This window comes from Anser anser (genome assembly GCF_964211835.1).
Source record: "Anser anser genome assembly, chromosome: 6".
Classification (NCBI taxonomy): domain Eukaryota; kingdom Metazoa; phylum Chordata; class Aves; order Anseriformes; family Anatidae; genus Anser; species Anser anser.
Window position 1 is genome coordinate 6,922,004 of NC_139726.1, and position 26,789 is coordinate 6,948,792.

The 26,789-nt window shown below is 38.9% G+C and overlaps 1 protein-coding gene across 2 annotated transcripts in view; it reads right to left on the reverse strand.

The window, feature by feature from the left end:
- THSD7B (thrombospondin type 1 domain containing 7B) overlaps positions 1-23,695 on the reverse strand; it is a 454,300-nt gene extending 430,605 nt beyond the window's left edge. For both annotated transcript variants that reach the window (XM_083841253.1, XM_083841254.1), the window contains exons 1-2: positions 21,887-23,695; positions 16,516-16,635 (exon numbers count right to left, since the gene is read on the reverse strand). The gene's annotated coding sequence lies outside the window, so the exon portion shown is untranslated. The remainder of the gene's footprint in view (positions 1-16,515; positions 16,636-21,886) is intronic.
- Positions 23,696-26,789: the final 3,094 nt, after the last annotated feature.

The following is a 26,789-nucleotide window of genomic DNA, read 5'->3' on the forward strand; positions in this document are numbered from 1 at the left end:
GGGAAGGGAAGGGAAGGGAAGGGAAGGGAAGGGAAGGGAAGGGAAGGGAAGGGAAGGGAAGGGAAGGGAAGGGAAGGGAAGGGAAGGGAAGGGAAGGGAAGGGAAGGGAAGGGAAGGGAAGGGAAGGGAAGGGAAGGGAAGGGAAGGGAAGGGAAGGGAAGGGAAGGGAAGGGAAGGGAAGGGAAGGGAAGGGAAGGGAAGGGAAGGGAAGGGAAGGGAAGGGAAGGGAAACTTTTTTGTTTTAATCAATTCTCCTTAAAAAAAATAAAACACACAATGACCTACAGGGTTTCAGTGGTAAATGCTGAAATATTATAAGCAGTTCAAATGGCCATGGATTCTTCCCATCTGTCATGGACTGCAACTGAGTGATGTAACAGAAAATTGGTATTAGTTTCAAACTAAAAATAAATCATCAAGCCAAGCCTAATCCTACCTACACTGCCCTACCCATGACCTTCCCATGGCCAGGACAAATCATATTCTATAGGGAATTTGTAAATTCATTCTTCATGCTAGCTCATTTCTGGTCTCTTCATGAAAAAAAAAATATGTCTTCCAGATAGCTCATACTGAACCCACTACAACAACATTTCAGACTTTTTAATGTTAAACTTCTCCCCACCAGAGTCTAGCCAGACAACTTGCATATTTAAGACCTCTGAATTTGTCTACAAGGAGTTTATAAGGTCTAAGGCGTTAGGAGCTGCCCCTGAAGCATTAGTGTACAGGGAGGAAAAAATAATGGAATCTCATTCTAGACATGGAAAAGATGCAGGGAAACAACCTTTCACAGCTAAAAGAGTAAGTGCAAAGACAACTTATGTGTATGTTTTACATCTTTGTTTATGTTTTGCATCCTCTTCAAGGGCCTAAGCAGGTGCACTTAGAGGAACAGCAGAATTCCCTTAACTAGGTTTCTTCAGCATTGCTACACGAGGCAAGATCAAAGCTGCTTCTCTCTTTCACACAACCAATTTAGGCCAAGCTGGATTCATTGTTAAAGTTAGATTAATCTTGCTATAATCTTCCTGTCAAATGACATCCATTTTGTATTATCTTCATTCATAAATGTAAATCGTCTCATTAGTTTATATGTTCCTTGTTAAAAAAAATAACAGCACTAAACAAGCCTAGCAATTGGAACCTATTAGTAGAAGAAAACAACAACTTCTTTCTTATTTTAAAATTAATCCCATCAATGATCCACAAAAAGGAAGTGAAAAAATGTTCCGCACAGTGAGATACTGCATGAAAACAGAGTATTTATGCTATTTCATCTTGCTTTATACTAGAAAAACAAACAAATATTTTTGCTTAAGACACGACTTTCAGAGTTGGAAACAACTAAAGTTTCTCACAGGCAACAATTAAAATCACAGATATACAGAAAGTCTGGAAAAAAAACAGGCTAAAGGTACCTATTGTGCCTGAAAACAGAAGTGCCCGAATTTACAGGCCCTCTAAAAAAATTCTTTATGTGACAAGGTCCAAGGGCAAACAAGATGTTTGTGTTTGAATCTGGGAAAGAACTCTGGCTTCCCAGATCCACGTCTTACACAAATGATTTGCCTTTGTTTGCTTCTTCAGAAAATGCTAATTTGCACATACAAATTACTGGTGTGCACCTATGTCCATACGGATTTGTGGGAGCAAATTCAGAGACTGCTTTCCCAAAGCTAACTCATGAATTGCAACTCATAAGAAAGTCTGCACACAAAAGATATGTTTCTGAATATAAAGAATCACAATTTCTAATCAGTTTCATTGATGCTCGGTGTTTCTGGTAACCATAGTAACAGGCGCACACAATAAATGGTGTTTTGTTGAATCAGTCATGAGAAAGAAGTCTGGGCATGGTGAATCAGACTGAATCAGAAACAGTTTCCTTTACTACCCTCATCAAAATAACTTCAGTGTAACTAGAGGACAATTCAAATCAGCAAGACAGGGTAAGTCCACGAAATTCAGCTCTCGGTCCTGTTTTCAAACATTCCTCTCAGATGCTCAGATTAAAGTTTTACTTCCATTTCAAAGACTGGGGTTTATGCAGGATAGGATTTAGTTCGAGGTTCAGATTTTATCTTGCCCATACTGCAGGTACTTTGCGTCAGGCTGAAGTCCACCCGAGACATTACAGATGTTCAGAGCCAAAAGACTCAGAGTAATTTCAGGCTTACATAATAACTTGAAAAATACATGAGAAAAAATATTTTTTTAATGTGAAATAGGGAAAATGTGCCAGATAGTAACAATGCAAATAAAATTCTCTTGCCCCCAGTTATAAGGCATCAGTGGCCAGAGTTTGCTTTGCACCAGTGGAAAAGAAATATAATTAAGATATAGCCATACAATTTTAAAAAGAAAAACAAAAACCGGGTAAACTGAAGAGCATTGAGGAAGACGAGGTTTTCTGACAGCCATTCTTAGAAAACAAGTACAAAAACAGCATTCATCTGGCAGGCCCTAAACCAACTGTAGACGTGAAAAGGGTTACCTTTGAAGTATAAAGATCAAAAAAAATTTTTTTCAAGTAATAAGATCTCTCTCAGATGGATTTCAGTAATATGAACATGTTTTCCACAGCATGGCAATAAAAATAAAACAATGCAATAAAACTGGAACTAAGTCGGTCACTCTTGAATTCTTAGAGTAAGGTCAACCAAAGTTAGGATTGGTGCTTACAGTTTCTGATGTCACACTTATACTTAATGAAAGTTATAAAAGCATTGTGAGTAATGAGGCCTTAAAATAATTTGGTGGCTGCGGTGACATCATAACAGGTTTGATCAAGTGGCCCGTGATGTAATCAGAAATGCAACAGTTTTTTCCAGAATGTCAGTTTTTTAAAGGAGCTTTGGGAACATGGGTGGAGAAGGAATAAAAAGAAAATCTTTTCCTTTTATCTGTTTTCAATTCATGATCAGGCTTTAGCATCTACTTTATTCTCTTTTTTTTTTTGACCGTACCACGTCTTTCTTTCATATTCCCTCCTAAAGGCACTAAAACCAAACCTGAGCATCGTCACCGGTATTGCTTTCATCACACATTTACAAATAACTCATTTTTCTCCCCCCCCAAAAAAAATTCTTTTTTTTCCACCATTGGGTATTTGATCTTAGGCTCTCCAAGTACTGCTGCTTTCCACATATAAGAGCAGGTCTCATTGCAAACCCTGTACAGACAGGTAAGACAAAGCCAGAGACCCAGTGGTAGATAGACGCAGGAAGATTCTGACCCCAAGATTCTGATGGCCTGAGCCCTTTCTCCCCAGTTGTACAACCTCTCATGGTGTTTAAGTCACTTAAAGGTCTCATCTACTCAAGGCAGGACAAGAGGACCCAAAGCCATGGACCAAGGAGAAGTAAAAGTAGAAAAAGCGCCCTGGACTATGAAAGCCACGTTCCTTACGGACAGCACCATCACAGCACACCGAGCGGCTGTATTTTAATGTATTTGTTACAGGTTGCTTCCAGTGAGAAGCTACGTGTTATGAAAGACCATGCTCAGCCGGAAAAAAATCGCCAAACATTTGCTGTTTTCTGTCTTTTGTTTGAATCCTGCTATGGCTCCCATTGATATCAACAGTGTAAGTGCAGGGAAACACCTGTACATTTACTCATTTCATTTCATCTACTCAGCTCAGTTACAGAACCAAATTTCCACTGCTGTCTTTGCTTTTTACCTAATTTTCCATCTGAGCTGGCAGAAGATCAAGGAGGTCAAGTGATTTTCTCGGGGTCACGTAGTGAGTCAGAACCCGGAGCCCAGATGAAATCCAGGATCCTGCCCGGCTCCGGCACTCGGGACTTGTCTGCTCAGTAAACCGCACGGGTTCCAGCTGTTTTCCCTTCTCACATGAGCTGAATATGAGGAAGTTTGTTGAGAATGTCTTAACGTACAAATTCAGCCAGCAGCGGGCTTTCTGTGGTCAAAAGATTTAAAATAACTTGAAATCAGTATCCAATACTGGGTACTATCTAGTGCTGTTCTTTTAATTTCTTATCCTCTTCAAATATCTGTCCATTCTCTTTCTCGTGGTTATCTAAGAAATAAGGAAAGTTTGCTTGTGTTTTTTTTTTGTTTGTTTTTTGTTTTAATTGTTGTTATCTCTAATCTCTACAGAGAGAAACAAAGAGAATTATTTAACCACAGAACATTTCCTGCAGCCATTGGAGCTCACGCTTTTGTTCATTCGGTGCGTGGAGAAGCTGCCTCACTACTAGCATAGAGCTGCAAGACAGGAGAAGACTAATCTAGCTTAATTACAAGCAAGACTCGGCATTTCAGATAATCACCACAGATACAAGTGAAACCTCATGTCAGAGTTAAAGAGCTCATACAGGTTACTGAGCATTCCTGAAGGGAAAATGAGTAGCATACATAATTTCTCCTGTAGTAAGGTGGGAGCATTAGGAAATGATCACTGCAGCTTGAGAGTCCTAATTTCTTGAGCATCTTTTCTGAGTTAATAATTTTGAACTTTATTTGGGTATTGGCTGAAATCTAACTTGCATGGGAGATCACTATATAGTCCCAAAATAAAAGGGTGATAGGGAATGCAGTGCTATCTTACCATCAATGCAAGTTCTGCAGTAGGCTGAGAACTATGGCATATTTTATGCAATTCACTAATTATTAATCTTAATTTAAATTAAAGGCCATTCCTAGTATAACTGTTGCTGAATACACCTAAAGAAAATTATGTATGATCCGATAGCATGGATGAGGGACTCCTAATTTGTTCATCGGTAGCATCAGCCTTGGTAACTACCTGAATGCTATACTGGTTGCTCCTTTATCACTGTTTAATGTCTCACATGGCAATGGTGCCAGCTGAACATGGAGAATTTACACACTTTCCCATCTGAGAACAAGAATTTCTTTTATGGGATATGATAGTTATGTGTATCCCATAGCAGAATGTAAGTCTCAGCACATCCTATCCACACAAAAAAAATATTTTGGTCAGTCCAGCTTTTATCACCTTGACTCTGTCAGACCTTTGATTCTGACAAATATTAAGTAAATGTTCCTTAAAAAGCTGCTGAAAGACAAAGACCTCCAAGCATTTCAGCACCTACTGATAAGCTGGACTGTGGTCTGCCCTGAATTCATCAATCCTATCATCACCATGATGCTGCTGTTAACTAACAAAACCCCAAACATGGAGAGAGCAAACTGGTGGAGGACCGTCCTCAGAGAAGATGCACTTTCCTCTTGAGGAGGTACCTCGCACCCACATTAAGTGGTGCTCTCTACAGCCTACGTGGGGCTTGGCGTGCAGCTTAACCTTGGTTTCCAGCAGGTGAGAACTACTTCCTGCACATCAGTAGCGCAGAGGCTGTACGCTGCATCACTCAAGCACAGGCACAGAAAACCAACAGCTAAAACGAACGCCTCCAGTGCACTAAATATAAATACACCCTATGTGATCCTCCTCTAGGATCAGACCCGAGAAGCTGCTCTTTGTCACCTACCAACGCGAGCATGAAGGCACTAACCCTCAGGAAATGCTAACTGCTTGAAGTACAGCAATGCATGTTCTCTGAACCACAGACTGTCGCGAATGTATTAAACGTGTCCTACCACGGCAGCCTGCAGAATGAAGAATAAAGTTCAAGATCATTCATTTTAATCATATGGTGCTCCCCATGGTGCTAGCAAGTTGTATAAATTATTTTATACACCTTTAGGGTAATGACTGTGATTGGCAACTTCGTTGCTCAGAAATCTGAGCTTTATCGTGATGATGATGCTATTAATCTGTACCAGAGCAAGAATACTCTGAATTTCTGATACAGGCCTCCAGAATGAATTCCATCAGGATGGAAAATGTACTATTTTCTCCATGTTTCTGGTGCGCTTGTCTGACTTTATTTTCCCTTAAAAAAAAAAATGAAGATCACTGCATACCTATGGACATCTGCATTTCTCTTTGTATTTGTGTATGCATGGGTATGGATATGTGCATCTGTCTATGCATTAAAAGCTTGACAGATAAGTACACTTATGTGCATGCTTTCTCCCAGGGAACATGCTGAGAGAACAAATGAGCCCTGCATAACAGATATCATGCACATGGCTTAATGCATGGTGGGAAGAGCCTCCAGGGATGAGGGTAACATGGGAGCCTGCGGAACAAGCCACCGCCACTGCCACTCATGGAGAATTCTGATGTGGGGATATCCTGCCTCCAGCAAGCTCTTCTTAAAAGTTACCTGATAAATTTCAGCTTTGTAATTTCTTATAAGTTCACACAAAGTGAACTCATAGGAGAGCTGTTGGAATTTAGAAGTTATGAATATACAAACACAAAACTCAAGGTTCAAGATGACAACGGCCAACTCAAAGATGCACAAAGCTCTCATTCATATTAAATGAATATGAAGTAAAAGAAAATGTTGATTCTCCAGTTCCCCTCGAGGTCATCTGCCACTCAGCTTTTTCCATTAGTACTACTCACGAACCGAGTACAACATTTGCTCTGACAGTCTGCATTTGCACTGCAATTCAAGACATATAACTATCTATCAAACAAATTCATTTTTAAAAAACACAATAGAGACAAGTACACTGATTAGGAGATACTTTGTATTGGCAATGAATATCTCAGATATGAAGAAGGTTTGCCTGTTTTGCTCAGGGAAAATAGTTATTCTGTTTGGCAAACATAGGCAACTCCTCAGCTGTGACCAAAACCAAAATAAACAGACAGAAAGTTCAGTGGGAACTATTCTGAATATATTGCTGTAGATTAAATGTAATTTCAATGCATAGAAGGTCATTTTACATTGTTATAGCTCCGTAAGGGTTCCTTAATTATAAATAAAAATAACACCTAAATATTCCAAATGCTTTTTCATTTTAAATTAGCAATAATCTCTTCTGGGGAGCTAATTAATCAAGCAGCACAGAACAGATGAATGTGTACTTTCTTTTGCTGCAGAATAAACACACCTCGGGTTTAATTAAAGTTCCTCAGAGTTCATGTCGACTCAGAAAAGGAAGAGCAGGCCAGTTCTGAGTGCGCTCCATCTGCTACACCCTTGCTAACTCTCCAGATTTTATGGCACTTAAGGTATTGCTTTCTGTTTTTCTTCAGGCCTCAGCTGATGTAATGCAGGGTCAGCATGTGACCTTTTTGGAGGAAAGCTTGCCAGTGTGACTTGGGTGTATCCCAAAGATGCAAAAACAAGAAGTCAAGTAAAAAGAACTTCATACGTATGGCAGCTTCAAATTCTCATGATTTAAGCAAATCTCATGATTCTTTGAAGGCTTATGGGTAAGGGAGGGGAAGCTTGCACTTGTGGTTGGCAGTGCTGCTGGTATTTTAGAAATAACAGCAACAGAAAGCTACCCTGAGAAATTCCAGCGCTTGCAGCAGAGAGAAGCAACATTCCTGGTCATCCAGAATCCTCAGCACAGGACAAAGTGAAAAAAATCTCCAAAGGAGTCACCTGTTAGGGTTGTTTCTTTACAATACCAACCAGCCCGGCACTGTGGCAGAAGTGGATCTGGGGATCTCACATTGACCCATCAGAGTCATCCGTACAGAAACTATATATTTCTTTTTAGAGTCAGGACACAGCATTTCCTACTTCCTAACAAATTGTCTCTTGGAAGCCCTAGATTTCAGGATAGGGTGGGATTGGGGATGCCCCTTCACTCTCCCTTTCACTTCCAGGCAGAGGGAATGGCACATATGCACAGGTGGACAGCCTTTCTTGTGGGTGTGCAGAGTATGCAATAGTATTACTATTTCACCCAAGGTTTTACACGCCTTTACAGCCTTTGCTTCCAAACGAAACTTCCACAGATAACGACTTTTTGCATCGGGCCACCAGAATTCAGTGGAAGTTGTGTCTGAACGGTGTTTTCCTCTCAGAGAAATAATGCGAGTGTTTTTAAGTGGCTGAGTTGCGCATCAAGAAACACAAATTGTAAATAAGGAAGTACTTTGACTAGTGCAGAAGATTGATACAGCACCTGACAGCTTTCATTACGTAAATCTAATTTATTTCAGCAAACAAGTGACTGGAATCATGCATCATTTCTGAACGCGCTGACCCTCAGGTTTACATGGTTGGCTGCTGCGGGTTTGAAAACAGGAAGCTCCAGCTGTAACATGAGTGACCCAGACAGCAAAAAGCTAGACACCAAACTAAATTGGAAGGCAGGAAGTCAAAGTTCATGCTCATACCACAAACAATACAAAAATAATAAAGTTCCTCTGAGATACATTTGGCAAAGCCAAAAGGCATTGTGAGGTATAAAATATAAAAGAACTGATAATATAAACGTTTATAGAAAATCAGAGCAAAGAATAAATTACCAACAGCGTTCCAAAGAGCTAACTCCATCCGCATACACTTTCATAAACACTGGATGCACACAATAAACCGAGCACTAACTCTAGCAGGATGCTAACTCCCTGAGGTTCGTTTAACTAGTCCATTCAAAAGCCCTGAGTTTTGAATACTGTTACTCTTTGCTTTCCAAAACCTTGATCTCAGCTCCCTCGCAGCTCCAGGATGCTGCTACACTCCCTGCTCTGTTGGGCACTTTTTTTCTGGTCCTCTGACACTCTCTCTTAAAGCCCTTTTTACTACTCTAGTGACCTGCTTCTCAACGCTTTTGATCTCTAGAGCCTTCCCTGGGCTCGTAGCAAGCCTTTACAGCCCACATCCAGAAATATATCACATCCTGTTCACGGCAGAACTCCCCAATGGTTTCCCCAACAGCTACAGTTGGTCTGTTGCTGTTGCCTTCTGGGGAGCCAGCCTCTGCACAAAACATGTACAGGCAAGTTCATCTGCTGGCAGCTGACTGCATTTTTCATTTTAGGGACAGAATGAGCCACTAGAGAGGAAAGTCCAACACCTAGCACGGATGCCAGCCCCGCAGGTCAGGAGTAATGCTGCCGAAGCCTTGGGAGTCCTGTGAGATTCACATCTGAGCAGCTGGTGGGTGCCGGAGCCATGATCAGGAATTCTGCAGATCCCTAAAAGCAGGAGCTCGATCCTGCACCAGGGTTGCAGCAGTTACTCTAAAATTCTCCTAATTCCACTCTGCAGGAAATAATGGGAACTTTTCATTTTATTTCATTTACATTTAATTTCTCTGGGAATATCATTTGCCCCTAGACTCCTGCCAAGGTTACCCGTCTAATTGCTAGCTATGTATTCCAGCTTCATTTTTTGACTCCCCTGCATCCTTGTGATTTACAGCCACCTTTCATTTGCTATGATCTGTCCCATAGCCTTCTGTCCAGAAAACGACATCTCTTTAAGAATAGCTATTCTCCTCATTATATCTACAGAGAAAGGGGTTAATATTGACAGCATCCTACATGTATGCTACACAAAATATTTTCTGCAAAACTAAAGGGACTACAGCTTGCAGGCACAGAATTTTCTGGGAAGGTTAGATGTTTGTTGTCACACGTCTGCAGTAGATCACAGCTGATCTAATACAGTATTTTACCACAGAAACAACATTGGTATTTCCCACAAACTTGCTTGGAGGACTTTTTTGCTGAAGTTCCCTTTTCATCTTGTTTGCCTTTTTACATTCCAACTTCTCCTGTTTACTCCCTTGTCGTATTTATTACAATGAGTCTTAAAACACACTATACCTGTTAGAGGAGAGGCAACCTTTCCAAAACTCTGAACCAAGTCAATGCTCAGCTTACACATACACCTGCTGAAGTCAATGGGCTTCAGCATGTACATGTATGATATGTCTTCTTGAACTCATTTCTATTTAAGCGTGTGGATATATTCTTTTAAATTGTATCATAACAGAACGGGAAAATGTAAACAGAAAAGACTGAAATAAAATACAGCAATTTAAAAAATAAAAGGCTTTCTGTTTACCAAATACCTCTTTTCATCTTTGTGTTGGCACTTTCTGCGTAAAAAAAAGGTTTTAGTGTTTGAAACCCTAGAAAAGTACTGTTAATTTACCTGACAGCTACCAGCATTGGAAACCACATGAATTCAGAAGCTTTCTAAAAGCTTGATTTCTGCTAACAGTTACAATATTACACAGAGGCTGTTGTCACAAGCCACCATCATTACTAACAATTTGATTCATCATAGATGTCAAAGCACTTCAAGGAAATGCAAGAACTACAATAATAACCAGTGAAGTTACCTTTGTCATCAATATTTTGTAAATGACAAATTAAGGAGCCCATAGGCCGGGGTCTCCATTTTGGAGACCATCTAACATTTTGCATTCTGAAACTTTATATGCTACTCTTAAGATAATAGACCTGTTTTTCAAAGTTAGTTTTACTGCCACTGTTTACTTTTGTTTTGCTAGGACAACTACTGAACTGCGCTGTTTTGTGATGCAACAGTGTGGCAGAGAGACACGAGGCAATAGTGAGCCAGTTTAGGGTGTGAGATAATCTTGTACCTGTATGTATGTTGATCTCTAGTGAAAATGTAGGTGTGCAAATCTCTGAAAACCAAACATGGCGTTCTTAAGTTGGATATTCAAAGACAAGCAGTCATTTTACTGCTCCGTGTGTTCAAGTTAAGCTTAGTGTCTGAAACAAATTGAAGATCTAGGGGCAGAATTTGCTCGTCCCAGGATATTACTACATCTGTTGTACAGTATTAAGGTAACTGAACATGCTGGAAAATATCTCAGTAAAGCATTCAGTCCAGCTTAGTTTAGCCTAGTTAAATGCTGGCTTTGCATTCTTCACTAAATGTCATTAGTAGAGTTTCTGTGGTTTCTGTAAACCTTTTCTGATACATTGCTTTAAACCTTCCTTCCACACAATTCCACTTAAGGTAAAAAATGTCTACAGTCTTGGGAGAAAAAAAAAAAAAGAGAGAAAAGAATTAACAAAATGGATAAATGGCCTTAATGACTGGCTTATTTTTACTAATGTTTGGTGTTTTTAGATTTTGCAACCAAAATTGTGACACAGCTTCAATTTGTTTCCTCACTCAAGTAATTTAAGTTGCAATACTGTTTCCTGAATTTGCAATTTCAATTTGCTCATTCTTCTCCCCAAACTTATCTTTCCTCTTCCTAGTTAAGGTTTACAGAATCACTCAAATATGCCTGATGTGTGTCCCAGATAAGATCGGTTAGATTTATACAGAACATACAGAACGTTCTGTACTTCACCTAGTTTGGTATAAAGAGGTTATAAATGTTTAGGAAGGGAAAATAATAATTTTCCTCTGTGTTTAATTGTGCTTAATGTGACTACTAAACATTGTTTCAGGGAACAAAAATAGTTTTTTTGCTACTGAAATTAGGAATTCTAATTCTATTCCTGTACTATCAGCAATTTCTAGTAATGCACTTGTAATTCTAGAGATCTGTACATACTAAATACATAGAACATATAATTCAAGGGTAACTTTACATCAACAATACAGTGCAGAGTCTTCCTTCAGTACTGATAGGTACACAGATAGGGGATTCCAGATCTATTTGTTATTAAAGTTACAGGTTTGCGGTCCTTCACACAGTATTCTGTAAGTATTAAGTTCTATATAAAAGTTTGTTTTCCTTCCGCACACTAATAGGATGGCTTAGATATAACTCAGTATTATCGCATAGTTAAGGACCAGCTTTTGCCTTATAATTTGCACACAAACATGCACACATACTTATGTACACTTACTTTACACCCCTGGTAGCTGTCAGCTTTTCTGGTGTTTCAAAAAAGCCACGAGCGTTATTTAGCAATGTCTAATATGCAGACTATCAAAACAGATCCCATCTTAACACCAAGCTCGAATTTCAAGCCACAACGTCAGACAACTCTGACAGACAACTCTGTCAGGCCACTTGCAATTACTTCCCACTGCAAGCTTTGGGCCACTCAGTGGCAAGAAAATGTCACCGGCGCTCAGTCGACCCACCTCACCACCCATGTCCTGGCATCTGCAAATTCCTGGAAGAAAGCTCTCTCCTCAGCTTTTCTGTGGCACAGCAGGCACACTTCCCACAGGACAGTGCTAACATGGCAGACACGGCCCATTTTGAGATCCTCCAGGAAAATCACAATGTTTTTTTCCAACCAAGAGCCAGCAGGATTTGAACCCAGCATCTTCAAACTCTGAAAACATGCCTGTCCATCACTTGACCAAATGGAGCAATTCAATAACTAGCAGATGTGTAAACACACTCTTGGTGCATTTTACTGATACGTTCCCAGTTTCTCAAAATGCTGCTCTCCATGAAACTGGACTACATGTAGCCTGAAGAATAGTCTTGGGCAAAATGTAAATCTTCATAGTAAAAAAATCATGATTTGCAAGAGGCCAGCTACGGATTTGCCTGCACAAAATAATGAGAACAGCTACTTTTCAGTGCACTGAACAACAGCAGTGGAAGTTTTAGGTGTGTATCTGTATAAATCATGATGAAAATAATATCTGGTGGCATTTTTAATGTATCAAGCAGCTTTGTCCACATTTTTCTGTTACGTAACTTGAATAGACATCCAAAGGCACATATGTACCACTGACTTTTCTGAAGTTTTGGACCTCAAACATTCTTCCTTATTTTATTTCTCTCTGTATCCTTTCCCATAATTAGACTGTGTAAACATTCAAAAACTAATCTCTGTTAACTACAGAAAACAGCAGTGTTCTTGTTTCTGCTGTTGTATCTGAAATGGCATAATTTGGATGGGACTATTCCTAGGCATATGCACAGTACAAAGCACACTTCACAGCTGGCTCCAAATCCCAGCAAAGACCACTCAGAAGACAGAAAGAACGAGCAGAAATGTGAGGTACTAAGCATTTAGCAATCGCAGCAGTATGTTATTTTGCTCTAATTTGAAATTGAAACACTTCCAGGAGACAGAGCTTGGAGCTGCTTTTTTTCAAGGACAGGGAGAATAATTTTTAAAAGTAATTAAACAGAAGAGTGAAGATCCCCAGGAATACAGGACACAGTCAGATGTGTCCAACTCTTCTTCACATGTGCTCTATCCATCAAAGAAAGAGGAGGCCTCACCTGCCAAGCAAATGTTTTATATGGAGCTGGAGGGTTCCAAATGTCTCACGAAGGTGTCAGATAAACAAAAGGAGACAGGAGAAGGTGACGGGACACTCTCACTGAAGTGTTGCTTCTGTTTCGAAGATGAGTGACAGACAAAGAATTTTCCCCCATCCAGAAACAATGAAAAAAACATCTCAGACTATTCAAACTAGATGTCTCTGCAAAACACCTATGTTGTGCAAGATATTTTCTAAGACAAAGTATACAAATTAATTTCGGATGTAAAGAGAAAGGCAATTTAAACAGGATAAATTATGCTTCCAACAGTAACTTTTAATAACAAAACCTATACTACAGTAAGAATACTTCAATAATTTCATTAAATATTAAACTTTACTGACCAAAGATATTGCCTACGTATCAATTTGATTTATTTTCCCCTAGAAATAGCTGTAGCAGATAGTTATTGACTGGCCAACAGTAATTTTGGGCACATTTAATAAATGCAATAAATATGCATTTAGTTTCACGCAAAATTACCGTGAAAACAGATCTCCCCAGAAGCATGAGATGACAAAATCAAAAAACCCAAGGGACAGCATGTGATCCACATGGGCTTCAAGATACTTTTGAACAGCTGAAGGAAGGCACTTTGTGGTAATTCTCATTATTTAAAGGCACCGGCTGGGGCCTATCTCACCGCTGTGAGCCCACAGCAAACGGGCAGTGGAGGCCGCGGCCGGGCTGGGACTATGGCTAGGCCCATGGGTCATGGGTGGGTGCTGGCATGGCCCTGGGGAGATGCCATGCAGCAGCATCCAAGGGCTGACAGCTCCCAAGGGACCCAGGACTGGGTCGGAGGGAAGCACCACATGCCAGGCTCCGTCACAGCACGCTGCTCTGGGAAGGGACGCGATTGTCAGCCCAGGCATGAACAGGAGGCCTATACAGGTGGAAATGAAAGGAATCAAAAAGCTGTTTAACGTATCACCCAGCAAATTTACTTGTTTCTCGTGAGGGATATAACCATCTTCCTAACTTTAAAAATATTCCTAGCGCTTCCCCGCAATTTTAAATCTACTCTCTTCAGCAAAGTTAATGTAAAGTTAAGCCTATGTAAGGCAGAAATCAGACATCAGGGCAAATGTTCTTGCTCTGTAAATCAGCAGATCTCCCCCTCTCCTAAAAGTGAGATTTCACAGTCAATTTAAGCTGATCTGAGACTGCACTGCTCCTGAACAGGGCAATCCAACTTCCTTTTATCTCCAGCTGCGTGTTCCCACCACTTCCCTTGTGCGGGCTCTAGAGATCATACAGGCGAAGGATAAACAAGATCAGCTCACTGATCCTCCTGAAAACTAACACTGAAAATACTTAGGTTTTAGCCATTTTCTAAAAAGCTGAGAGCAGCTCCTTCTGTGACAATTTACAGCTAACCCTCACATAAATTGATTTTGAAACCTCTCTGTTATACATAAAGAAAATTGGAAAACAAAATTATTAGTATCTAAGCAAGAAGTGAGACAGTACAGAAAAACTGGAAGTCTGTTACAGGTAATTACAACATTTCAAAAGAACCATTTTTATCCCAGATTCAAAAAACCCCTAGTCTACACAGATCCTAACGTACAAGAAGTGAACAGTTAAAATGAAACAAATTACAGCAAGAGACTCATTTTGAGAAATGTATTTCAAATCTACAAGTACTCAGCTTACACGAGAAACATAACTCAAGGACAATCATTAAAATGTCATTTTCCTTTACACTTTTCTTTACTACTTTTCTTACCTTATTGTTTGTTTTAAATTGTTATGCATTTTTAACATTGCAATGGGGTTTTTATTTTGTAATTTGTTGAGCTGGTATTCGTTGATCTGGTATCTAACCCTACTTGTAAAGCAATTAGAAAGATCTTCTTTCCCCTCTTCCAGCCTTCATGTTTGTTAGATTTTATCTATGCGGTATTGTGATAATAAGCATACTGTTCCTTTCTGATGTTTATTTCTTGCTGGTCCTGATTTTATCTATCTAATGTGTGTTGTAACAAGAGAAAGTGTACCTTTTGTGGCAGCTAAAGATACAACAAAGGAATAATGTGGAAAATATTGGTTGCTTTAAATACCTTATACCATTACCAAGAGGTATGTGATATACATATGTAAACATATGCAATGTTTATATTAGAGAACTTACGGGTAATATGGATAATTAACACCATCATAGATACATGAATTAATAATATCAAAATACTTGGTTGAGTTTTGAACTTCCAAAAACCATTAAGCTCAGAAATGGAATCACTGTACTTTGTTGGCCCTGTTCTGATGTTTGCATTTTATAAATACACAGCTTTCTGACCTAAATATAGTGCTTGTAAGAATGGTAGCCCATCTAAACATGGTGTATATGCAGGCAGAATCCCCAAAAAGTAGTTATTAGAGTTTCCAAGTGTCCAAATCTAGACAAGAGTAAGTTAATGGCATCTGTGAAGCCTGCTAAAACAAGATTTTATTGCAGTCATGGTTTTCATGAGACAGGCAACTTAAGACCAATAAATGTCTTTGATATAAGGCTTGTGAAAAACAATCAAATGATAACATTTGGTTGGTGCAGTTCTAAACTTGATTTGAATTGAGGATCTAAAAGCCCTAGATAATATGTACCATTTCTGATCTCTATAATATTTGTGATTTCTTAACATATTAATCTTTTGTAATGTTATTATAAACTGGGTTCCTAACAATCTGCTTGAATGTGTGGTTTTACCTCTTTGTACTGATTTGTATTTTTAATACATTAGCACCCATTCACACTTTTAAAAAAATCACACAATATATGTAATTATATATTGAGCTGCTATGCACAGAGCAGCAGATGAGAGTGGTTCATCATCAGTAGGAGCTGCATGCCTAAACCTTATTTAAATGCATAGTTTTTGCTCATTACCCTCCCAAATCAACAGCTAGGGCAAATAAGAGAACTATCTTAAGAATGGGCAAGAGTCATTTGCATGCAAATAATTAAAAATGGGATGAGCCTTCTTTCAGGTTGATCATGGCCAGACTGGTGTCCTTGGAGGTTACTCAGTGACTCAATAAACTCACTAAACGTGACGAGATGTTAGAACACTAGCGGTTTCTATTTTGACCTTTTCTACTCTTTATCTTTTTGCCTGTTTTTTTTATCATGTAACCTCTTAGGGAAGGAAATATTGCCTTCTTTTATGTTGGGAAATTGCCCAGAACATTACAGACACTACCCAAACAAAGAGTAAGTATAATAATAACAAAAAGAGGAGGAGGAGGTTTACTTGACCCCATACAGAAGTCCTTTAAAGAATTCTGTCAAACTTAATGCAACTGCAACCTGGCTTATTGCTTAACTAAAATATTCCACAGTTAATTGTACTAATATAATCATTGCTATCAAAATGAACAACAGAAAAGATGCTTGTTGTCAAGAAACAACTGCAGTTATTTTGAGGATAGTTAACATAGCCACTTAGAAATATGTAAATAGGTTGGTACCTTTTCTCTTCTGCTGGGATGGAGTTAAAGAGATCTAGGGTTTCCTCTCAGTTCTGCTCCTGGCTTCATAATCTTCAGTATGACACTGTTAGGTAACTCTCTGTGGCCTCATCTCGTAATCTGTAAAACAGAGATATAAGTTTTCTTCTCAGAGCATTTTAAGATATACGAGTAAAATGCTACACAAGAGTTCAAAACCATTAATACACATTTTCCCCACTGGGTAAGGTCTTAAAGCAAAACCTTTCCCTTTGATCATTTGCTGCAACATGCCCTCTGCCAGTCCTCAACAACACATTTTAAGTAGCGTATGATAAAAAGAAGGTCAATACAATGAAATAAACTCTGCAAATACCTCATTTTCCCTAGATTTAATTATGATTAATCTTATCTACTGCGATTACATTTTTTAACCTTTATAATTTTACAAAATGCTTGTACAAGATTCTGTTAGTCCCTAATATTTCATGCTATGTAGTTCCATTTGTCTCCCATCTATGAAATATATAGCAAGCATGACATTTCATATTTTAGAAACTTGCACTATTACACAAGGAACACTGCCTTCCTGCACCATTAATACCAACATTACGATTCAGACCCATGGTTTCTAAGTCCTTCTTTTAGGTTAATTTATTGTGGTAATAAACCAATTTCATTGCTTGCTTCTAGTATTTTATATAACAGTGGAAAAATTTGGAAAGTGTAGTATCAAGACCACAATTATCCTTAAAATCATCTTAATACTTCTGTGGCCTGATTTACATGATTTTACCTATCCTTAGAACTTTTCTTGGGGAAAATTATCTTCATTGTTCAGCCCTCAAGTGTGTTTTTGCTTTAGGTCCTGGGAAAAAGATTTGACTCCACATGACTGCTTCTCCCATGAGCCGGCTTTCAGTTTCATTTCTGGCTCTGAACAGTACCAACAACCAAACAAAGAAATCTGACATAAACTGAGTGAAAGTCCATTTGTTATATTTGATAGTTTTCTGAGTAAGAATGCTAACATTTCAACAATGTCTCAAATAATATAATACTAATATTAAAAATTCTAAATGATTGTATGCAGAAAATTTGAGAACAAGTACCTTGCATAGGACTCAAAACCACTGAAAGCTTTTCCACTTCAGTTCTTGCTGAAGGCTATGCATCAAATGAGGTGGAAAAGCTATAATATGCATGGATTTGAACTTCTGTATACATGAATTTGAACTTCTGATATATCATTTTTGGTTACAAATTGGAACCTTATAGGACAAGACTGGTATGACGAATGATAATAAATACAATTCTGAAGCCTTTAGTTAAGAAAATATAGCTGAATCCAGAATTACTCAGTTTGTATTGAGAATCTTCACAGGCAATTTTGCCATAATACATAAAGCTATCAGAAGTGGCTTGAAAAGATGATTTTAAAAATGGAAGAAAACAGTGGAGTCTTTACCAATGACTCTTTAAATAGAAGGCCCGATTAAATGAAAAAGTCAGTAAATGGCTGCAAAAAATACCTCTGAAGAAAATACTGAGTCCACAGTGAAACAACCTGGCAAGATCCTGAGAAATTTAACCTGTGGAAAGCTCAAACAAAGGCCTGTGGATAGATAGATCAAGATTGCTCAATCAGTCCCGTAGCACAGAAAACAGAAGCTAAACTATGAGTGAAGGGAAAATTCTAAAGACACTTGCATCTCTTCTTCACCATTCAGTTTGGGGATCAAGGTTTTGTGTGACAAACATTTCAAAACACACATGTCTTACCCATAACTTATAAGACAAGAAATAAATGTGTGCAGTGTGCAGTATACAGGCCATTTGGCTTCTAGGAAATCTTGCTGCTTTTCTTGGTAGCCTCTTTGGCTTGATACATGCATCCGTGGAGAAAGTCCCTGTTGCTCCCTGGGAGAATGTTCTGGGGACGTGTCCTGGCAAAGAGACTGCAGGACTACTTTAGAAATTGAATTTTTAAATGCAGATGAAGAGCTGGAAACAAGTTTCCCAGCTAAATTATTCTGTAGCATGGTAAAGTTTGTGTTAAAGGGTATTTATAAGCACAATAAAATGCAAATACAAATACAAATAATGCATTTCTCTCAAGACAAAGCTATTCCACAGATACACGTACTAAAGTACATTCCACTAAAGAAACAGCTGCAGTTTCTTCCTTGGATTTTGTCCCCTAGGCATACTCTGTTTGAACACAGTTAATGCATAGAAGACTGTACCTCTTTGAATTGCTTCAAAGTTTGAGGCTGTTGCAAAGGACTAAAGCAAATACATTTGCATAAAAAAGTGTTAAAAATAATTATAATTTTGTAAAGACAAGCAGTCAGTATTTCCAAAATGACAGATTATGAAAGAAAACTAACAAATGAAGATTGCTTGTCATACTAGATTTGTTTCCAATCCCATCCTCCTGTCATCCTATCATTGCATTACTTCTATCCATTAAAAAAAAAAAAAAACAACAAAAAACTAACATTCATGGGAACATTTATAACCTTAAGGTCACCATACAGAAATGCCATTATGTGGAACCACATAAAAATGTTGTCAGCAGTACCTCGACTGTACTCTACAGCTGGCGTTTCAGCCTGTCCTCTTCTGCAATTAATAGTCACAGTAATAAGATTTTGAAGTTTGAATCTCTTTAAAGGAGAAAAGCTGCTTTTTCATCCCTTTCTCAAAGCTTACAATATGATTGGCAAAGTATCAAGAATAATAAGACAACTGGTGACGTAAGCCCCAGGAGGAACAGAACAGCTTTTGTTCTGAACTCTCATCAAAATCTTGGAAATCTTGCAATAGGAAATGTTGCTGGAATGTAGGTTCTTACTCAGAGTTCGTACATGTTGGGCCTGCAATATCTGAAATCTCTTAACTGCTTCAATAGGTATTATTTCCATCCCATTTTAAGCTTGTAGCTGAAACAGCTGTACAGATAACTATTTAAAATTTTCTTGATACCCAAAATATATATTTCATTCTTTATTAATGCATCATTGTTCTTGTTGTCACAATGAAGATGCCAGAGATTCTGATTAACACAATAATTTCTATGAAGCACTCAATACCTGTTGCAACCATGATTATTATAGCTCATAGAAAAAAGACCATGCTTTCTAGACCGTTAAATGTAAAGTTAAATGTAAAAAGCCTTGTGTGGGTTAAAAATTAAGGCTGTATAGTAAACATGACCGAGTCAGAAAAAGCCAAAGCTATACTATATCCACCATCTATACACACTGGGTTATCTAGAGCATTTGTAAAAACATACAGTAATGTTTTCACAAGACAAAGAAGAAAATAGCAGTACCATTGGTCCTAAACCCCCCAGCATTTGCTGCAAACAGGAGGTTTTGTTAAACATGCAAATGTTTTTGCAAAACTCAAAATTTTACAAAAGTTTCAGTTATGTAAGCATCAGTGTGACCTTTGGAACTTAATTTCCTCTTTTTTAAATGAGAGAAAAAAAGAAAGATTTGCTTGTGGAGCTTGCATTTATTGTATACTCTGCTGTGCAAGTACTCTTATCAAATGTGGTTTTAAGTGTGCCTTGTCGTGCAATTCAAGTTGTCTGGACTTGAGTTACTTCTTCCTAATCAGCCTAGTAACCTAAAGGAGAGCACCCACTCCTTAGAAGCTACTTGAACTGCCGTGCTCTTATTGGCACTGCATCCACTTGTGTTTGATGCTAAGATGTCTGGGGACGTATCTCACAGACAAGTCAAGTGGACTGCGTGAGATTGTCTATGCTGCTGCTGACCACACTGAAGGAACTGTAACTTAAATACCAACCTTTTCAGGTTGCAAGCAACGTTAACAAAAGCATTAGTTATTATACTAGTTAGCTTTGCAGAATATATGAATCACTGACATTTTGCTGGAACCCAAGCAAACGGATCAATTAAACCATTCAACTCTTCTGTCAACTCCGAGAGTACAAATGAAGAGGTTGGAGCTCTCACTATCTCTTGTGTCCATACAGAAATGTAGCGTGGTTCAAAACATTCCCAGGTAAGAGTGGCAGGAAGACATTACACAGTGAGAAGCCTGAGCTGGATGTGTTCCCATAAGGAACAGATTGGCTTTGAGTAGATGCCTATTATGCCTTTGAAAAACAGAGGCATAAAAGCAGCTTTTTGGAAAAGGAAAATGTTATTTTAACAGATTTGTCTGACAGAGGGTTTTTTGTTTGAAATTTGCTTCTACTATTGCTCAGATAAACAGTGTATGAGTATTGAAATGACTATTTTTTAAATAAGTTATACCAAGAAATAGCTCAAGGGGTAAGCCCAAATCAGTTTTCATACAATTCAACGAAGTCTCGAGGTAAGAAGCAGAAAGGGTACCAGGGTTGTGTGCAGTTGGGATCAGTTGCTGTCACCACCAGCCTTTTGGTTGAGTCAGAAACCATACACCACAGAAGTAGGGGTGCCATCTGAGGCAGGCTGCTGGTGTCCTCTCTTCTCCTCTGATACCACATTAGGGCTTTATTGTTAGAGATGAGCAAGGCCTGTGTGCTTGCAGACATTAAGGGCAGGACAGTGGAACCTACTCACTGCAGCTTTTTCTCCCTTTCAAATCTCCACCCTCAGCAATGCAACAGGACAATAAAGTTATTTTAAAGATCTGAATGATCAGCTTGTATGTTTATAAAACCCAAATTATTTCTGATTCATTTATACTATGTTGTTGTAAGATGTTACTCTTCCTGTGCTTTGTTTTTTGTTTTTTTTTTTTTTCTTTTCCATTTTAACTCTGCACTCTCAATCACAATTTGAATTATAATCTCTTAAATTAGAAGTGTAAGATAAGAGCCATCCCTCCTGTCTGGTTCTTTATTTTATTCAAGTTGCAGAGTGATCATAAAATGGTCACTGGTCATATGTAGTGTGAGCTTTCAAATAAAGCACTCAGCATTACAAAAGATGCTTATAAATTCCACATGCTAGCGGGTTCTTACAGACCTCTGAGAGACACAAACACAAAAAGGGCCATGCACTACATGACAAGAGGCACATAAACAAAACAACTCGCCGGTGGGTCCCAGTTCTCTATAAAAATCCATTTAACAATACTGATGTATTTGCTAGTTACTGGAAGCTAGGAAAATGTTTGGGTCTAATGTGTGTAGTTCCTTCTTTCAGAATGAAATGTAAGTTGGTGGGGATTTTTCAGGATGAGGGACTGGGGGAGGAACAGGAGGAGGAACAGGGGGGTTATTGTGGAGATGCAGCGCTGAGCAGGCAGCAGTAGGCAGATATTGCTTTGCAAAGAAATCAAGCTGGCTGTAGCAAGAGGAAAAGGAAGGTTACACAAAAGCTCCATATCACTTCTTTGCTTTCATTCTATTGAGACATACTCTTACCTGCAAGACCGATCCCCTGATTTCAGCTTTCTGACTGTTTTAGAAGCGCTGCAGCGATGCCAGCTGGTATAGCCAAGAGCTTGAGGTTAAACACAGATAGAGAAACATTGTCTAGAGGAGAGTCAGTTAAACAGCTCCCCCAATTAGCTGGTGCTGCCTAGCCCAAGGCTATAAAAAATCTCGACTGGGCCAGCAAACTTTCAAGCCTGCATCCTGCCTATCTTCCTGCCCTAGGGAGCCTTTGTATGAGGCTCATTGTTACAGAGCAGCTACTTCAGCAAAGGACTCACTGCAGGAATTTAAGCCTTACTGGGGAGGATTATCAGAAGTCATTGTTTTGATGTTCCTTAATTTCCAGGGTTTAAGACAAGAGACACTAGCACAGTTTATGGGATGAGTTCATTAAATTGAGTTCTGAATTCCTTACTATCCATGGCAAGATAATTTACCAGAAACTGTAAAATTGAGTTTTACAGAGTATATTAATTCACACCCCGAAATTTCCCCAAGGTACTCTCTGTTTAAATATAATCTCTTCTGCACTCAGTACTCATTAAGCATTCTAAATATAACCATAAGCACATAAAGATCTTATTTGATACACGACATTTATTTAAAGGAACTATTTAATTTTGTCACCCTGTACTTAACTAGCAGCAATATACCAGAACTAGTTACAATTTTCACAAGTCAATTAGAAGTCAAGATTTCTTAGTACTTTCCCTGACTGCTCACAGCTTTCGGAAAATCAGTGGTTAAATTCACGCGTAGCAGTAACCCCGGATGGCTGACATACACTTCTAAATTTCTCTGTCAGCTTATGCCTGTTGCAAATGCTCCCTCTGCAAAGCTGTATTCTATTTATTGGGCCTCATTATTTGTGAATTTGTTTGTATGTTTGTGAGAATATCCCATGTTTCTTTTTGAGGAGAAGCCTCAGAATTTTTCCCGGATCAACTGACAGATAATTTGCTTTGCAGGCACCTATAGATGGGCACTCTTAATACCGAGGTCATTCAGTTTGTACATATATTGCAAAACAGAGATTTTCTGCACAAACTACATCCCCACTACCTTGTTAACAAACTTAGTCCAGGCATACGTTCCTTCTAAACCCAGGTAAAGACATTTCAATTTGGATTGCAGAGGTTCTATACTAAAGCCAAAATACAAAGCTAAGTAATAAGTATGTTTTTTCCTATCTATGAATTCCTAGGTAGTAAAACCTTTTTTCCCTTGATCAGTAATAGAAGTGTTCTTCACCAGTGGATTAGAACTTTGCTATAGAAATTCCTACAGTAATGATCTGAGGAGCCCAAGGTTTTGTGCCTATATGTGATTATGAAATATGCCTCAGAAACATACTTCATTAAGTCTTCAATCCAGTGCAAACCACTGTAAGACCATCATCATCTACATGTTCAGTCCCCTTCATTCATCTCATTGTGGGCACTCAGTAAGGTCAAATTATTTGTTCTCCATGTCCAAAACCCTCCTTCAGTGTCTTTTAAATGAGGGACCATTTCATGCTGTGTGATCTCAACTTCCCTTGATGACAGCTCTATCCTACTGGAGCTATGAAACTGTCAACATCAAGAGCAAAATTTAGGTGTGCAGAAGACAAAAATGGCTCAGCTGCTATCCCACAAACTCTCTCAATAGAGGTCAACAACCTCAGCATCCATGGAGAAAGCTGCAAAGTGCAGTGTTTCCATCAGCCTCACAAAACACCACCACCAGAAATTTCTTGCTGGCAGCAAAAGGAAAATACTTTGCACACATTACAGTTTCAGAAACTGTAGTAGAGTAGATAGTGCTGTGAAAAGACATGGAATACAACAACAGATCACTTTGATTTAGTAGAGGTAAAAGGTGTACATGGTCAGCCTTTGGGAAGTAATGCCTTGTAGTAAATGTGAAGTAATATAAGGCAACTCTGCATCTGCGAGAGAAGGCCAAGCAGCTCACACCAAACATTTTTCCTCTGCACTTGGGCACTGTGTGGTCACAGTCAATGTAAGGTAATCTGAGGCCACCTTTATCAACAGATCGAAACCAAAGATTTAAAAAATAAAAATAAGAAACATTAATTTATCATGAATCTTTCCTAATCCTAGCCATATGAGATCATCTAATGTTCAAGGTTCTGTTGGATTCAAGTACACGCAATGTTATCTTTTTTTAAAAAGCCTTAAGTTGGTAGTTAAATGACTTGCCTGCAGACATCCAGGGCACAAAAGGTAGAGCCATTAATAAAAGCCTGGAGTCCCAGCTGACAAGTTCTGTGTAGCAAGGATTAGACTGTAGTTCCTTCTCTAAGTAAATTACAATGTTGTGCTCTATGCCATTAGAAATATGAGTGTTTCCACACCGCGTTAGACCCTAGCACATATTACACAGTATCCTTCATTTGACAGTGGCCAGCATTAAAAAAGAAAAAAAAAACAAAACAAAAAACCCACAGTTGATAAATGTTTTGCCTTTCCTCCATGCCAGACACTATATTTTCCATGGATCTCTAAAAATGCATTTTCGCATTACTGGTAAGAAGATGTAATGCCTTGTCCCACTAATGTCAGTCTTGATCCGAGCAATATGATCCCACCACTTCCCTTGCGTGGGATCCGATTCCACAATGAATCAGTTCAGGGTACAAAAACAGCAGCAAATAGAAAATTAACCCTACCAAAAAAAAAAAAAAAGTCATCCACCACTTTTCACCCTGAAACTTACTATGGAGACATAAGCATCTTTTCCTTCCTAAAATCTCTGTACATTTTTAGCTTCAGTGATCTGAAAATTCTTGTAGCAGAATTTCAGTTTAAATTTCACATTATGGGGAAAAATATTTCCAATTACTACATTTGAACTTCCTATATTTTGTATCAGAGATCAGCTGCAGCCCACAGGCAGACCACTGGGTCAGTTCTGAGTCTCAAGTCTCGTAGCCTTTTAACTGAAGAGCACGCGTAGTGAGCAGACTACAGACAAGTTGAGTCTTCCAGAAGAAGCTGCATGCTCTTGGATACCAACTAACCCCTTGTTTTCTCCTTTTTCACACCAGAAACATCTAATATGACTAGCTGATATTGACAAGAAGGAAAAGAGGGCAGACGGGAGTGGCTGCTACGTACTGGAACAATTCATCCAGATCCCCATGAATTCTCAAGCGGACGCAGAGACAGGCAGCGTGAGAGCTAGCAGTGGCAGTGTGCTCATGTTTACCCCCTTGTCCTGCAGAAAGTTCAGCAGATGCAGCTTCCGAGAGCGTGCACACACACAACACGGCTGGTCAGCGACCTCGCTCTGCTGCTGCTACTCAGGCACGCCAGCTGCGTGGCTCCCTCAGCCAAAAGAGCAATAGGTCACCACTATTTTAAGTTCATTGACTGTCCCCTTATTTTAGTCTTGTAAATTAGATGACAATAAGCTCCTCCTCTGTTTTCTCCGGGCCATTCATTATTTTCTAATTTAGCCCCATTATTCATGTTTGTTGAAAACCTAAGTGCCCATCTTTTTTGCCCATGCCTTTGCCCTGAAACTGTCTCGTTCTGCAGCCCCGGGTACCTCCCCTGTCAGGGACAACCAAAGAAGTATCTTGCTAATTTCCAAATGCACTAAGCATTTCCACTCGTTTCCATAAATGCAAATATGTACTCTAAGAGTTTGATTCCCTATCACTTTTCTGGTCATGAGTTAATTTAACTTCATGCAAAGTTGATACAAAACATTACTATTCTTATGATATAGGATTTTACATTCATTACAAATGATAGTATCAAGCAAAAAATAATCCGACCTAGAAAAATACAAGCATATTAGTTAAAACACACTGTCTGTTCCTTACTAAATTATACATTTCTAAATCTTTCAGAAGCATGCCTTTTAAAGTAACTCAGGGGATTTGCAGTTGCCTTCCAAGCTTTTCATTTCTAGGTCACTTGTTAAATCTACCCCAGGTCAGCACTGACTGAAAATTATTACTGTCTGGCAGCTGTTTTGTAGTCTACATAAAATGAATTAGTGGTTTCATTCCATTTCCTAATGGACAAGTGGCCCCATCTTACACTTCGACCTAAATGGCACCCTGTTGGCTACTGCAGGGAAAGAACTAAATAAACTCTTTTTATTCTGTATGTAGGTCCTCACGGTGAGGAACAAGACTGGTGGGACCCTCGGAGCTATTATAGTACAGCTCTACAAAAAATAATGTCCTCCAGGTATGGAATTCGTGTAACCCAACCAGATAAATGCTATTTTGGTGAGCTGTTGTGGTGATTATTTTGGTCCTCTGAGGACCTTTGTCATGTCGTACGGTGGGGAACATGCTACAAGTTGCCCACTATTAAAAAGAGAGCCCCTTCATACACCATTTCACAGTTCCAAGGTCAGAAAATGTGTGTATGGATGTGTGCACACATGATTGCATGTGTATGCTTGCAATTTTATGCCAGAAACCAGAAGAATAATCCAAAAGATCTCCTGCCTAATTGTAGCAAAAGGGAAATTTTAATAATAACATGGTGGACAAACAGATAAAGAGATTTCCTATTTAACAGACAGAGGCAGAAATTATAATGGGATCCACGTTTGACTTCTACTCGTTGTGCTCTACTTGCACTAGGAATAAAACAGGTTTTCCTGTCCTGAAAGCGCCCAGCCTCACACTTTCAGAGCATAACTTTCCCCTCTTTTTAGAGTAGACACAAGCACAAAAGCACCAACATGTATTATAAAACAACTTTGCGTCTGTCTATTTGTACCCGAAGTATTTCGCAGAGAAATTTATAGAAGTCCATCATTTTCTATACCATCCCTTGTCTTTTTTCCTTGGATGATAGATAAGTCTCTGTGAATCTGGTACTATCCTTGTCCTTACTGAGCTAGGACAAATTTTCCCTGA